Below are 14,845 nucleotides of genomic sequence, written 5' to 3' on the forward strand. Positions count from 1 at the left end.
GCAAGAGTTCTTTCGTCGAATTCACAGTAAGGCAAATATTGATGAGAGACACCGCATTGCAACTCCACTATGTCCTAGTCCAGAATCTAATGTACGCATTCGAGAATTGAAGCAATTGTGCTCTCTCTCTCGCTACCCCCCCCCTCTCATTGAGTTTTGGCTGAATGATTAGGTCGTATAAACTTTGGAATTTGTAGAAGACTCGATATTTATTTCCATGTAACACCTCTCGTTCTTGATAACCCTGTAAGCATTTTTATTTTGACTAATGGTTTTGCCACTTTATGTAATTGTAGTAGTTTTATTCATATAGTGTTTAACGCTTTCTTTTGACGCTGTTTTTTGAATAACCTTCCGCAAAAAAGGAGATGATGTATACATATCGTAATACGTTTTTAAAGACTTTTATGTGTTGCTACTGTTTAGCCGTGCTCATGCTATTGAGATTTGTTCTCGGACAAGTTGAATTTCGTTCTGAAATAAATGATAATAGGATGATTACAAACGTTTGTAACGAGCCACCTCTTTTTCATTGTTGGCGTCTGCAAGCAATTACATAATAAAAGCGAATGTCTATTTTACTATCAACAAGTCTACATCACGAGTCACGGCATGAAACAGCAAAATTACAAAAACTGCAAAAATGACGCATTTTAAAAGGTTAAACCATAAATGCATTGTTTTGTCATATAGGGCATTTCCTTCACATTCCGGGTTTGAAGCCTTCAAAGGCTTCTAAAGTACAGTATTGACTAGCTTTGTCGCGGTCAAACCTATGGAGTACATATACTGTAGTTGAAACGACAGCACGTGATTGGCGGAGAGGGCGTTTTGCCGGAAATACAAAAACTATTTCAGAAAATTCAGTACGGTCCGAAAGATATTCATACCGCAGGCGCCTAATGAATTTTGCGCTTGCGGTGTGAAAATAAATTCCGCCCTAATATAACAGATTCCGCTATAACAGATTCCTAGCTAATCAAACGCTGAACTCGCGGAGTCTCCCGTACATAGTTACATCCTTTGCGCTCTAAAATGGCCCCAACTTTTGCAGCCCATTGACTGGTGTTACCAACGTCATCCTCAGCTTGTTATCGTGAAAACAACTCCAACATTGTAACATGAATCTACATGTATTAGTGCAGATGTAGATCCGTCACTATATAATATTACTGGCCATTACTGGCATTACTAGACTTGTGCCACCCACATAATTTGTTTAAAGTCTAATACTTATTGAAGCTGAATGCTAAAGGGAGTCTAAAGCTTTCTACCATTGTCACATGGGCAAGCCAGAGGAGTACCAAAGACCAGATCTTTAGTGAACCACTGCTATACTATACTATTGCAGCTATAGTACAGTACTAGCTGTGCTTCCCGGCATTGCCCGGGTATTAAAAATTATCTTATAAACAATTAGAAGTAATGAAAGTTGCCCGCCACTTGCTATTAGCTTGGCACATTGCCAATGGAAAATTTGATTAAGCTTACTAATAAGAGCTATTCGTCTCTGTTCACAATTCGTTACGCAATACCCTATGTAGTACGCAAAGCCGTTGGGTATTTGCTCTTATATAGCGACATATATCTGCTAGCGAACATATCAATCTTTATGGCCTAATAGGTACAGCGTTGGACTAGTGAACGATAAGGTCTGAGATCAAATCTTTTTTGGTACGGGTTATTTATTCCAAGATTCTAATAATAGCTATTGTTGGACATACTGAAAATAGAAAACAGATGACAAACAACAAACTTTGAGAAATATAGCTATAGACTAGCGTAATGTCTGGCATTGCACAGGTATTAAAAACAGCTTGTAAAACAGTGACAGATGATGTATTTGCCTGCCACTTGCCATTAGCCTGGCACATTGCCAATGGCTAATTTGAGTAGACTAGTAATGTACTAATAAAAGCCATTAGAGCAAGCTTTAATCACGCTGCATAACACATAGCCGTATTTTCACCCAGATATTCACTCAGGTCGCCCAATGAATCTATCAATCTCGCGTAGCTCAATGATTTAGTGAGTCATCTGGCAAAAGGAAGGTTCCAAGATCAAATCTGCAATACGGATTCTTCATTCCAATATTTTAATAGGTATAGCCGGACATATCGAAGGACATATACACACACAAACTTTGAGATTTATAAATATAGACTAGACCATCAACTCACACTCTAACTCAGATCAAAAGGGTTTTGTGATATCGTTAACGTTGTTGGTATGAAACTCGAGAGACAGATTATTGCTGGGTTTGCATTATTTAATTAGTATTTCTAACAGAAGCCCATCACACAATCAGGTAATAGCAAACCTAAAGAACACAAACAAAAAAGTGTTGAGTGTGAGCAGTGAAACAACATAGACAAATGCAATGTTATATATACATGGCATAAACAGTATTAGTAAACACGATGATGGACTCTATTGATAATTTCCCATCTCTCCCTTTTTAGTTGTAAGCCCACGGATTATTCGGATTGCCTTTGGGGTGACGCATGAGTTGGCTAGAACGCGTGGTCATTTTAGGCTCTCCGTCAAAAGTGTTGCTGAAATTACTTCACGACACTCCTGACAGATGACAGTGTCAGACTCATCAGCAATATTCGGTGGAGTTTCGGCTGGCTCGGATGGCTATCGAGCTGTTGGTGTGTGAACCTCCGGTGGTCGAGGAGAAGGAGGACTCTCGATATCTCATGCTTGTGAGTTTTCATTTGATTTAGTAGTCTGGAGAAGGTGTTCTCTTGTTCTTCTGTAGGAAGTCCCAGCAGCGTCCTGCACAATATATGAGCTATTGGTGGGACCTTGGGAGATTACATGTGCTTGTTTTCCATAGCCCTGGTAATTCTGGCTGCTGAAGGAAGCCCGTTTCTGTCTACCCTCAGCAAGCTTGTTCTGGATATGTTCGTTGTTGACTGCAATAAGGAGGGGTAGTTTAGCTCTTTGACTGATGTTGCGTTGTGCAGGTGATCCTAGTTCACTCTTAGAATTGTTGCGAAAGTTAAGGAGTGCCAGGTATAAATCTCCCTCTTTTTGATAAGTCTTCTCTATGATTTTCTTGGCTGTCTGAACAGCTCTTTCTGCAAGGCCATTAGGTTGACTGTGCTTGGAAGAGCGAGTGGTGTGTTCGATGTCCAAGACTGAGTAAACTGCTTGAATTCTCAAAATGAGAATTGTGGGCCGTTGTCTGAGATGAGTTGCACAGGACTCCAAATCTTGCAAAATGTGCCTCGGTCTAATTGGAGAAAGAATCCACGGTAACAAGGTAAAACTTGTTTTGCCATTCAAACAGATCTGAGGCATCAATCGCAAAAGGTTGGCTTGGGATGGGTAGTGGTGTACTGAACTCTTCTGCTGATGACTTCTTGTTTGTTGGCAAATCCCCACACTGTCAAACTTAACTCTCAATATCAGAAGACATGTTAGGCTAGTACATTATCTCTCGAGCTCTACTTCTTGTGGCTTCTATACCAGAGTGTCCTTGGTAAAGGATGGATAAGTAATTCTCTCTCAGATTATCTGGAACTATGATGCGCATACCTCTGTAAAGTACTCCTCTGGCTTGTCCCATTTCCGTAATGGAAAGTATAGTTATGAAAACTCATGAAGCGATGCATCAGACTTTGGCTACCCTCGAATGCACAGTTCCATGAGATTCCGCAGTGTAGCATCTGATGAAGAGGCTCTCTGTAGTTCAACCTATTTAGAGTCTGTGATTGACACTGAAGATAGGACAACACAGTCATCAGCTTCTAGCTCTGATACATAATCTCTGGTAAGTGGGCCTGAGAAAGTGTGTCAGCGATGAGCACATCTTTGACCTTTTTATAGACTAGGTATATAACGCACCCGTGGAGAAGGAGAATCATCCTCTGCAATCTAACAGGAGCTGCAGATAGTGGTTTCTTCATGATAGAGATGAGTGGAAGGTGGTCAGTCTTCACCGTTACTTGAGGGTTGCCGATGATGAAATCACGGAATCTGTAGCAGGCAAAGAAAACAGCGAGCATTTATTTCTCTATTTGAGAGCAGTGAGTCAGATTTTTTTTGCCTTACGATAAATAACACGATGTTTTTTTGTTCCCGCCGTTGTAGGGAATTGCACAGCATCAATGCCTAGTGGCCTTCCCCATCAGCCTGTTTTTTGCTGTGACTGTTTTGATTGTGGTTGTGTCAGCAATGAAGGGATGTTCATAGGTTAATTACTTTATGATAAATGCAACTTGTCTTTTGTTTTGTAAGCAAGTAAATCAGTTCTTAGCATACAGCTACGCTAGTAACATCAGAAAATGTAACTTTGATTTCTTGTTATTATGCTACATACATATAGCCAACAGATCACTGATATAGAAATATTACAGAATAAACTGAAACACTAACTACTCTCTAGAAGACCACAATAAGGTATGATTTGTGCTATTCATCCACTTTATAATGCCTATTGTTTTATTTTGAATTTGAGCTTGAATTTATTGCACTGCATGCTGTCACTTTCTATTTTATGCTCGGTGCACATATTATTTCGTATTGCCTTTAATTATAGTGTCACGGTTGGTTGGAACAATAAACAGGTATATAAGACTACTCATCCATCTAATCAGTCTACACTGTCAAAATTCAGAGGGATAGTTACAGTGACACTTATTTGGAGAAGGCGCGACGGTGTACCATCGACATTTATTTGGAGAAGACGGCGAGCCAGTACCGTATATTCAACATAACTCCAAACAAGCTACATATACACCATTAACACTCCATGCAAGTAAACTCTACGCCAGTGGCAGCAGCTGACCTAGAAAGTTAGTACAACACAAGATTGATACGTTGGCAAATTTCCAACCTCACACTACCTTTGATGAGTCTAACAGATCACAACTACTACTCAACCAGAGAAACGCAGACCAGATAAGTCTCCAAGGCTCTATGTTGCGAGTGTTTAATTGTGATAACCATTGACACTGAATCTGGTATTAGTGAGCTTACATCTGAAACACACTCAACTAATCTAATAACTGCTAATATTTTTTGCTACCGCTGCGCTGCTAGCTACGAAGGCCCAAATTCTAAACAAGCATTCACATTCAAAGACTTTTAATATTTTAACATCGGTGATTGATAAAATTGGTTATTTCCTATTCTATTTTATCTCAGAGAATTGATGTAAACATCTTAGCCATTACTGACCACAATCGTACTCAGTTGATCAAAACAAAGGGCTGGTGTTATAAAATAGCCATAAGCTTGTTTCCAAAATTGGAGGGGTGGCTGGTATTTGACTTGTTTGTGTATTCCTTATGGTTAACCCTGGGGCTTGATCACCTGAGGCTACATACAGATTTCTGAAGTTAACACAGCAATCAAAATATTTCCTTTCAAAGAACATTGCTGACTGCTGCCAAACATTTTTGGTGAAAACAAATTATGGAAGATATTTTTGAGACTACAAAAGGTAGGTGCTCAAAACGAGTACAGAATTTAGAAAATACTAAAGCTCTGAATGAAAACATAGAGTCTATTAGCCATTCTATCAAGCATTACAGATCAGAGCTGACTAATATCATTACCCCTCCTAGAAATGATAGACTAAGACAGATCTATGTTGAACTAAGTCAAATGCTCTCAAACCTAAACGAAATCTATGAGCAGGTAAGGAAAACAACTCCAGATATTGATAGGGCTATAGTGAGAGATGTAGATGCTATATCTGAGGAAATTAGAGCATTGCAAGGCCTTGTTTTTGATAGACAAACCAAAAGGCCAGCAAATGTGGAAAAAATCTTTTCAGCCACATTGTTGACAGATATTGGCCATGCTGCCATCACTGGTGAGACAGATGAACCTGCTGCACTGGTAACTAATAAAAACTTTGGTGCTGCATCTGTCCACTCAAGCAGAACACCTCGCAGTGTTACATCGCGCAAGTCATCAACCTCCCGTGACACCAGTAAATCATCTACCAGCTCTGCCCTTCGATTTCAAGCATCTATGGCCAGAGCCAACATGGAGGCAAAGAGAACACAACTCCAAGCCTTGCAGGAAGAAGAACATCAAGAAGATGAATTAGAAAACTTAAACCAAGAAATGCAGGCAAGAATAGCAGAAATGAACCGCGAAGTTCAGAGAGAAAGGAAGGAAATGGAGATGACAAAACTTCGAGCTGAAATAGCTGCTGATGAGCGACGACAGCAAATGCTGGAACAAGCCGCAGCAGAAGAAGATTTACCGCCAGTTCTAAAACCACCGACAGTAGTCCAAAGGTACATTACACAAAATGCTAACACCACACAATTACCAGCCTCATCTTTTGAACAACTGCGAGAGGGACAATTTACAGAACTGCAAAGATCACAACTATCAACAAATAGACAAGGTAAGACACAATCTATACACGAAAACGCCCATGAAACCAATCAAGCGTTAAATAGGCCAGTTATCACAACCACTCCCATCAACCTTGATCAGTATTCAGACCGCACTGAATACCAAGCTCCAACTAGCACACCACAACCGCCCAAATCACATCAAGAGCCAAATGTCTCTGATACTCCCGTAAAAATGTCCCGCAACACATTGTCTCGAGTTTCAGATGAAGCAAGTTTGGCCAATGCCATATTGGAAGCCATAAACCAATCGAAGCTGCCACCTCCTCAGCCATTTACTTTCGACGGTGACCTTCTACAATACACCGATTAGAAAACCTCATTCATCGAACTTGTAGACAGAAGGCCTGGTGGAGCAGCAGAAAAACTCGCGCTGCTAAAGAGCTACTTGTGCCTCGACATACAAAAGCAGATCAGCGGGTACTGCACCCTATGAACCACAGATGCTTATTGAGAAGCCTTGAACATGCTCGATGAGCAGTTTGGAGATCTCTTTCTCATTGGAGCTGCATTTGGATGAAAGCTGGAAAACTTGCCAAGGATACCAAACCAAGACGGAGCAGCTTGGCGTAATTATGTTGCATTTCTCAAACAATGCGTTGCCTCGATGGAAAAGATACACACACTCCAATATCTCAACACTGTTAAAGAAATAAAGAAAATCATCGAAAGGCTGCCAAATTATCTTGAAAGGAAATGGATCCGGGAGTCGACCAAATACCAAGAAAAACATGGTAAGTTTCCTAAACCTCAAGACCTTTGTGACTTTCTCAGACTTGAAGTCAAAGTTGCATGCAATCCTTTGAACAACCTGAAACACTATGATAAACCCCAAACAAACAGTAAAACCTCGCTTGAAACCAAAAGGCCTGCTTTACCTAGAAGATCCCATGCATACAACATCACTGCTAGCAACAGTCAACCATCACTCCCAACTCAGCCTTGTCAAAATAGACAAACAAACCCGAAACCAATGTATTGTGGTTACTGTAAAAAGGAAAACCACGAAACAAAAGACTGCTTTCATGAAGGAAAACTATCTGTAGCAGAAATAGAAAAGTTCTTCACAGACAATAATCTTTGTTTTAAATGCGCAAGAGGCAGACACAGCTCAAAACAATGCAGAAGCAATCTTGGGTGCAAAGTCAAAGGCTGTGAACAAGCTCATGCTACAATCAACCACCAAAGGTATACCAACAAACCAAAAACAAACCAAAACAATGCGCTCAAAAATAAACCATCTGCAAATGCAATCACACCTGAAAAATCACTCTACTGCAAACCAGCAAGTTAAACAAACAACAAATGCAATTATGACAGAACAGGAAACTTCGTACCAACAGCAACAAAGAGTTGAACCGAAGAATCAATCTATTCAACTCCAACCAACTGTAGAACCACGGGAAACGCCAGCCATCCCAGGAGCACTGCCAAACACAAATCCAACCGATACATCTAAAGGTGTGTCTGGACAGTGCTACAGTATCCGCAGCATAAAATCAAATCTCAGCTTGATGGTTATGCCAGTCTATGTATCATACAATGGCGAGGAGAAACTCACTTATGCCTTAGTAGACTCTATGTCTGACAGCTCATACATAAGTGAAGGACTGTTCAGATCGCTAAATATCCCACGGAGTGCTGTCAAACCGAAGCAGCTTACGCTTACAACCATGAACCACATATCTACAGATACTCGGCTAGCCATACGAGGACTCAAACTGAGAGGATATGGTGAAAGCTATGTGGTTAAGTTGCCAACAATGATAACCACTCTAGAAAAGATGGAAATCAACAAAAGCTACATCCCAACTGCACAACGAATATCAAGCTGGCCACACTTGAGAGATGTTGCAAAGAAGCTACCACCAGAACTCAATCTCAACATCGATATCCTATTAGGAGGAGACTGCAATGCTGTACATCTTCCACTCGAAGTAGTAGCATCTTTGCCAGAGCAGCCACATGCTAGACGCACTGTTCTAGGTTGGACAGTCATGGGTAGCCATCACGAAAATAGCGACAAACAGGTATACAGTTACAAAATGTTAGCAAAGAAAGTAAACAGTGGTGCCGCTAACTCACGATGCTCCGTGCCTTTTGAATGCAATGTGGAACCAGAGCCACAACTACCCACACCTGAATCCATAGTCAGGATATTGGAATCCGATTTCACAGCCACAAGAGAAGAACCAGGACTTTCCATCGAAGATCACCATTTCATCGCAAAACTTGAAAACAAAATCAAGAAAGATGAGGGAGGTTACATAAGCATGCCACTACCATTTCGCACCAGACCAACAGGAATGGGATGGAAAACAAAACGAATGGCAACTCATCGACTAAACATGCTCTTAACCATGAAGTCTCATGTGGTTTTGCCACCTCCAGGTGAATTTGATGATACAGATGTATATGCCCGCAAAAGATGGCGTCAAGTGCAGGGTCTCGCAGATGCCTTCTGGCAAAGGTGAAGAAAAGAGCATATACAAAGCTTACAGAGCCGACAGAAATGGATAGAGAAAAGAACTCCACCTCAGATAGATGACATAGTCTTACTTAAGGACGACGTTAAACGCATGAATGACTGGCAAATGGGAAGAATCACACAACTTCTCCCAAGCAAGGACAAACAAGTTAGAAGGGTGCAACTTGTGTTAGCCACTGATAAACTCCACATAAATGGTAAGCCTGTTGATCAGCGAACTACTTTTGAAAGGCCAGTTTATAAATTGATTACCATGTACAGACCAGAGAAAGAGTTAAGTAATAGCTAAGATATGTCAAGGATACGTTAGAGATCTCCGCACCAAGGTAAGTAAGTATACTCTTGATGAAACTACCCACACTGACATACATAACCATAGCCATTATGCCTTATCCACCACTAGTAGTAGTAGCTTTGTACCATTTATTGCTATAATAAAACAACAACAACAAAAAAAGGAAATAAAATAAGGGAAACAACAACAAAAGGGTAAACAAACTATTAATACCCACATTATAGTAATAATCTTAGAACTAAGACCGTGACAACAATCTTTAGCATGGTAAGTATGTGGCAGCATAAGACAATATTCAGTGCTTTAATTCAATGTAGATACAACTTCAGGAGTTAATTTGCCTGTGTCAGGTGGTCAAATTAAAAGGGGGAGTGTAGGGAATTGCACAGCATCAATGCCTAGTGGCCTTCCCCATCAGCCTGTTTTTGCTGTGACTGTTTTGATTGTGGTTGTGTCAGCAATGAAGGGATGTTCATAGGTTAATTACTTTATGATAAATGCAACTTGTCTTTTGTTTTGTAACCCAGTAAATCAGTTCTTAGCATACAGCTACGCTAGTAACATCAGAAAATGTAGCTTTGATTTCTTGTTATTATGCTACATACATATAGCCAACATATCACTAATATATAAATATTACAGAATAAACTGAAACACTAACTACTCTCTGGAAGACCACAATAAGGTATGATTTGTGCTATTCATCCACTTTATAATGCCTATTGTTTTATTTTGAATTTGAGCTTGAATTTATTGCACTGCATGCTGTCACTTTCTATTTTATGCTCAGTGCACATATTATTTCATATTGCCTTTAATTATAGTGTCACGGTTGGTTGGAACAATAAACAGGTATATAAGACTACTCATCCATCTAATCAGTCTACACTGTCAAAATTCAGAGGGATAGTTACATTTAGATTACAGATTAGTTACATTTACATAGGATACCACATTTTTCTCACCATATGACATCAAAAAATTTTTCTCGAAATTTAGATTTAGTAGTCGGTGTGCTGATTATGTCGGAATAACGAAAATGCTGTATGCATTGATGCCGTATACATTTAAGAAATATGCTATTTGCCTACATCCCTCCTACAACGCCTGAAAGAGATACAATGCTCTCAGTTCAGCGTTATTCCTTGTAGTGAAAACCAAACTGGAAACAGATAATGGTTTAAATTTTAGACGATGACAAATTAGTTTTTAGTAAAGTACATACTGAAATGTAGCTTCAAGTGTGTGTTTAGTAAGCTAAATTCACTTCTTCATTCAGTTAAATTAAACAGATATGTTATACGCCTGTTCCGAAAGTAAGAACTCACTACTGTATGTAGTGCACAAAGTCCATTGTAATGTTACATTTTGTTGCAGATCATAACCACTATATACACTAAAGTTACCGTAGGTGATTATAGTTACCAAGGTTAACATATTATTTTGTTTCTATCTTGTAATGTGTGCAGTACGTATTCAATATTTTAATGATTATTACCAGGGGGTGTTTGCATTACATAATTACTATGGTTTCTATATCCCTCTGTGTCATTTTTTACTGTACCATATATAGAAGTATTGCTGCAGCAGTCTTTAATAATACATGTTTCTTCAAGACGAGGACACGTTATTCAATATCAAATCATCAGAGATATAATTGAACTGATTCTGTCATCAGAATGATGTTGTAGTTTGAGCATTACGTGCGAGTTTGAGCTTTTGATAGTATTGATAAAATTTGAGCTGATAGATGTCACAATGCAAAAACGGCTGTGTATTATCAATTCTCAATGGATGGATGTTGAGAACTAAGCACTTAAGCAATGAGTTAAGGAGAACATAAATGTTATTCATACATTTCATAATTAAAATTCAAACTCTTAGTTATTTGTAATGCATGGTGTTATACTATTTTGTTTGGATGAAACCCTACTCCACTAGACAGAATATCTTACTCCTCTTTTTAGATGGCATTTGATTGGCTTACGGGCCACTCTAACTGTTGTTGGCTATGCAGTACAGCTCTACACCAAAAAGAATAAGCCAGATTTTCCAGTATCACCAAGGAAAAAGAGGCTCTCTCGAAAACTCAATGGTGAGCAGCACCTAACGCTTCTCCAATTAATTCCCGCATTGATATAGCTATGATGCCTGTTGCTGATGAGAATTGGCGATCATCTGCATGTCACTGAATAACAGTTGTTGTGTATGTTCTGAATTGGAAATACCAGCACAAAAGCAGTTAACTAAAACACGTTTTTACTACACATCCATATTCATTTGTAGCGGAACTGGAAGAACGTGAAAGGCTGCTGAATGACCCAAATATAAGAAACGCCGATGAATATGGGACACTGCACACTTGACTCAACGACTATCATACTCTAACCATTTTCTTTGTGCATTTATAAACTCTCTACTTGTTACTGTCTAAAATCTCAGTTGTTATTAACAAAACTTTGTTGTCTGTTTTTTAAAAGCAATGATATTATTATTACAAATAACACAAATGAAATGATACACCACAACTGTTTGAGAAACATAATGTTGTATGAATTCAATGACTGTAAAATGATCTCGCAATGTGGAAACCACTCCACTACTCAATATCTGCCAGAACGGCCTCTTCTGTGCCTCTTCTTCCTGTCTTAACACTTCCTAACAAGTTTCTTTTTTGCTATGTATTTAGAGTGAAGAAGATGCATTGTCCACTTGTTTGGGCCTTTCAGCACTTGACTACAGTAGTTAATAAGTTATCTATTGTCACTAATCATGTAAGATGGTTCTATTTGCAGATGTTATACAGTCATTTGTTGGAAGTCTGAAATGGTTGATCATTGATTATATGGATCTCTCTATACCAGCTTAACAGAGTATCATGGGGCATCGTTAGGGATCAGATTTCCCTTATCATGCTAACAAGGTCTAGTGACAATAGGCTCAGGTTGTTTCAAGTAACTCATACTATTTATGTAATGATATTATAGTCAATATTAACCTTGTTAAATATCAATATTCAAACCTGTATCATTTTCTCATTGATTAATAGCAAGCACGCATTTTCAGAGGATGTGACTCCCTTCAATGGTACAACTAACTGAGAGTGATAATTTAACTTTTCTTTAGGAGCTCAGCTTGTCTATATTTTGTGGCACTGGTAAGTAGATGTTATTGAATAACACATGGCAAATGTAGAACAATTTTTTTTAAATCTTGACAGGTTTACCTGAAATATGGGAAAGCTGCATATGTTACTTGTGCTACATATTCTAAAGTGGTGGCAACGAAAATAGCCAATCATCTGAACTTGCCGGGAAACAAACTTCAAACTAAGTTTTATCTTATCATGAAACTTTCATCTACTCCGATACCATGTTTTTTTGTTTAGTAGGTACCATACTACAAAGGAATTGTGATGTTTCCAGTTCACCAAATTGGTAGAAGCAATAGTATTAGTTATTCAGGTTAGAGCGAAACTCACTTATTGGTGTTGTGGAAAATTTAGCTATAGAGAGCTGACAAAGTAAATGAAATTGATTAATGAAACAGAACTCCTGTTTGATAGAGTTGGTAGTCCTAAAGTGCACTGTTAGAGGCAAGAAGAAGGGCAAATTCAATAATGCTTATCTGGATAAAATCGCCATTGGCTGGTTCAACTACCACATAATGAAAATATTCTCGTCTTGCAAGATATGTTGGAGTATTTGCAGAATGTGATGTCAAACAAACCACGGCACACGGACGGCTATAGCGAAATTCCTTATTAGCTCTAAGCTTAGATGGTTTTAGGTTACCAACCCTGAGATGCGATAACCGTGAGGTACCATAGGGCATGGTAAGGTGGCATCAGTGTGTCGATGCCGTCCATGGTTGCTGATCCCCAAGTAAGGGCTACCAATATTTTCAGCAGTAACATCACAAATAGGAGCATTACCATACCCAAATCATTTCTGAAGCTAACATTCTGCTGATAGTGTAGTTTCCTTTCATGTTAAAAAACATATGCGTCATTAATTTTATCTTAGGAAAATAGAATTGGCAGACTTAGTGTTCATAAATGAAGTTGAGTATTTATAGAAACAAATACTTTCCAATTGTTAGTTGAAAATGAAACTGATCCAATGTGAATTGATGCAGCTTTTGTTTGCGGAATGCGTCTTTTTCTGGTATCTACTATTCAAGCTATTCTCCTGAACCATAGAACAGTTTCCAAGGCGTGTGTTAGCAATGATTTTGTGCAACAGGCGCAAAGTTATAGGTTCTGATATGCATCGCTGGAAGTTAAATGCTGTTTTTGATATAAAATTTATCAATTTTTTTTGTTAGGTGAAGACAAAATTAAATAGCTTGTCTTTAAATATGGCAGAATGCTAAATAAAGGTTGTCATTCAATTTGATAAATTTCTGCATTGCGTGATAAATTTAGCGAAAGAAAAGCAAGTGATCTCATTTCTCTAATTATCTAGGCAGATATACATTCTCCAAGAGCTTCACAAATATATGTATATAACAACTTATAGCAAATGCAATACACAATTTAAAACAACGAAACATGCATTATTTAACAAGGTGAAAATTTTATACATGTAAGATATATGAATTTTACTACAAGACTAATATTTATCCGCGCATGGGTTGCTAGCTATTGCTACGTATCAAGGTCAGCATTATTGCTTGGAATTTCTTGGTCCATAGGCAGAGGACAGTCTCATCAGCAAGTCACGCTTATCCTCGTCAGAAAGGAATGCATTCTCAGCTCCATCAAATATCTTAAAAGCAAATTGAGCTTCAGTAGAGAATATTTGCACGCTTTGAACACCATATAGTCGTTCACATGGTGATATTCAGCAACTCCATTGAACACTTGTCCTTTGTGACCATAATTAAAATAATTCAGACTCAAGGCTTGGCTAAAATGGCTAAAATTTACACTAACACAAATGATAAACGAAATAGTTTCTTGGTTTATCGTTAACTAGATGAATGCCAGGCGTTGTTCAGGTAATAAAAAATCTTTGCACAAAACATTTATTTTTATTTAACATATAACAACAGTTACCATTCTAACCATTTAACTCCATATCATGAAAAAAGTGTTTTGTGCACTTCAAATAAATTAGGAGAAAAAAATAAAACAACTAAAGGTTTTTAAACTTTTTCAAACAACTGTAACTCCTAAACTTCATATCATGAAAAATGGTTTTCTACAGTTGAAATTAATTAAGAAAAAAGTAAAACAACTGTTAAGGTGTTTAAATGTAAATGTGAAATAATTAGCAAATAATGGCAAAATAAAGTCTGTTTTGTTAGAACTACAATAAAAATGAGTTGGTAATGATACAAATAATACAAACTGAGAAAACAAAATAAAAAGCATGAATTTGTTGAGCTAACTAATAATAACAATTAATGCATAGAAGTGTGTGCATATAAAAGTTACTATACAGTAACTTCAGTGTATTTAGCGGTTATGATGTGCAATAAATTATAACATTACAATGTACGACGTGCAGTACGTCCCATAGGGAGTTATTACCTTCAAGACAGAAGTATAACATAAATGTTGAATTTAACTTAAATGAATTTAGCTTACTGAACACACTTGAAGCTAGGTTTTAGTAGTGTATTTTCTAAACCAAACTAACTTTGTCATCATCTACAACTTTATCACCGTCT

At 38.1% G+C, this 14,845-nt stretch overlaps 1 long non-coding RNA gene across 1 annotated transcript; it reads left to right on the forward strand.

Annotated features, from left to right (window-relative positions):
• The first annotated feature begins 9,458 nt into the window (after window positions 1-9,458).
• Window positions 9,459-11,697, forward strand: LOC137394907 (uncharacterized). The gene is made up of 3 exons (XR_010978404.1): window positions 9,459-9,854; window positions 11,137-11,264; window positions 11,456-11,697. It is a non-coding gene; the product is annotated as an uncharacterized lncRNA (long non-coding RNA).
• The last annotated feature ends 3,148 nt before the right edge of the window (window positions 11,698-14,845 follow it).

This window comes from Watersipora subatra, chromosome 4, assembly GCF_963576615.1.
Source record: "Watersipora subatra chromosome 4, tzWatSuba1.1, whole genome shotgun sequence".
Taxonomy (NCBI): Eukaryota; Metazoa; Bryozoa; class Gymnolaemata; order Cheilostomatida; family Watersiporidae; genus Watersipora; species Watersipora subatra.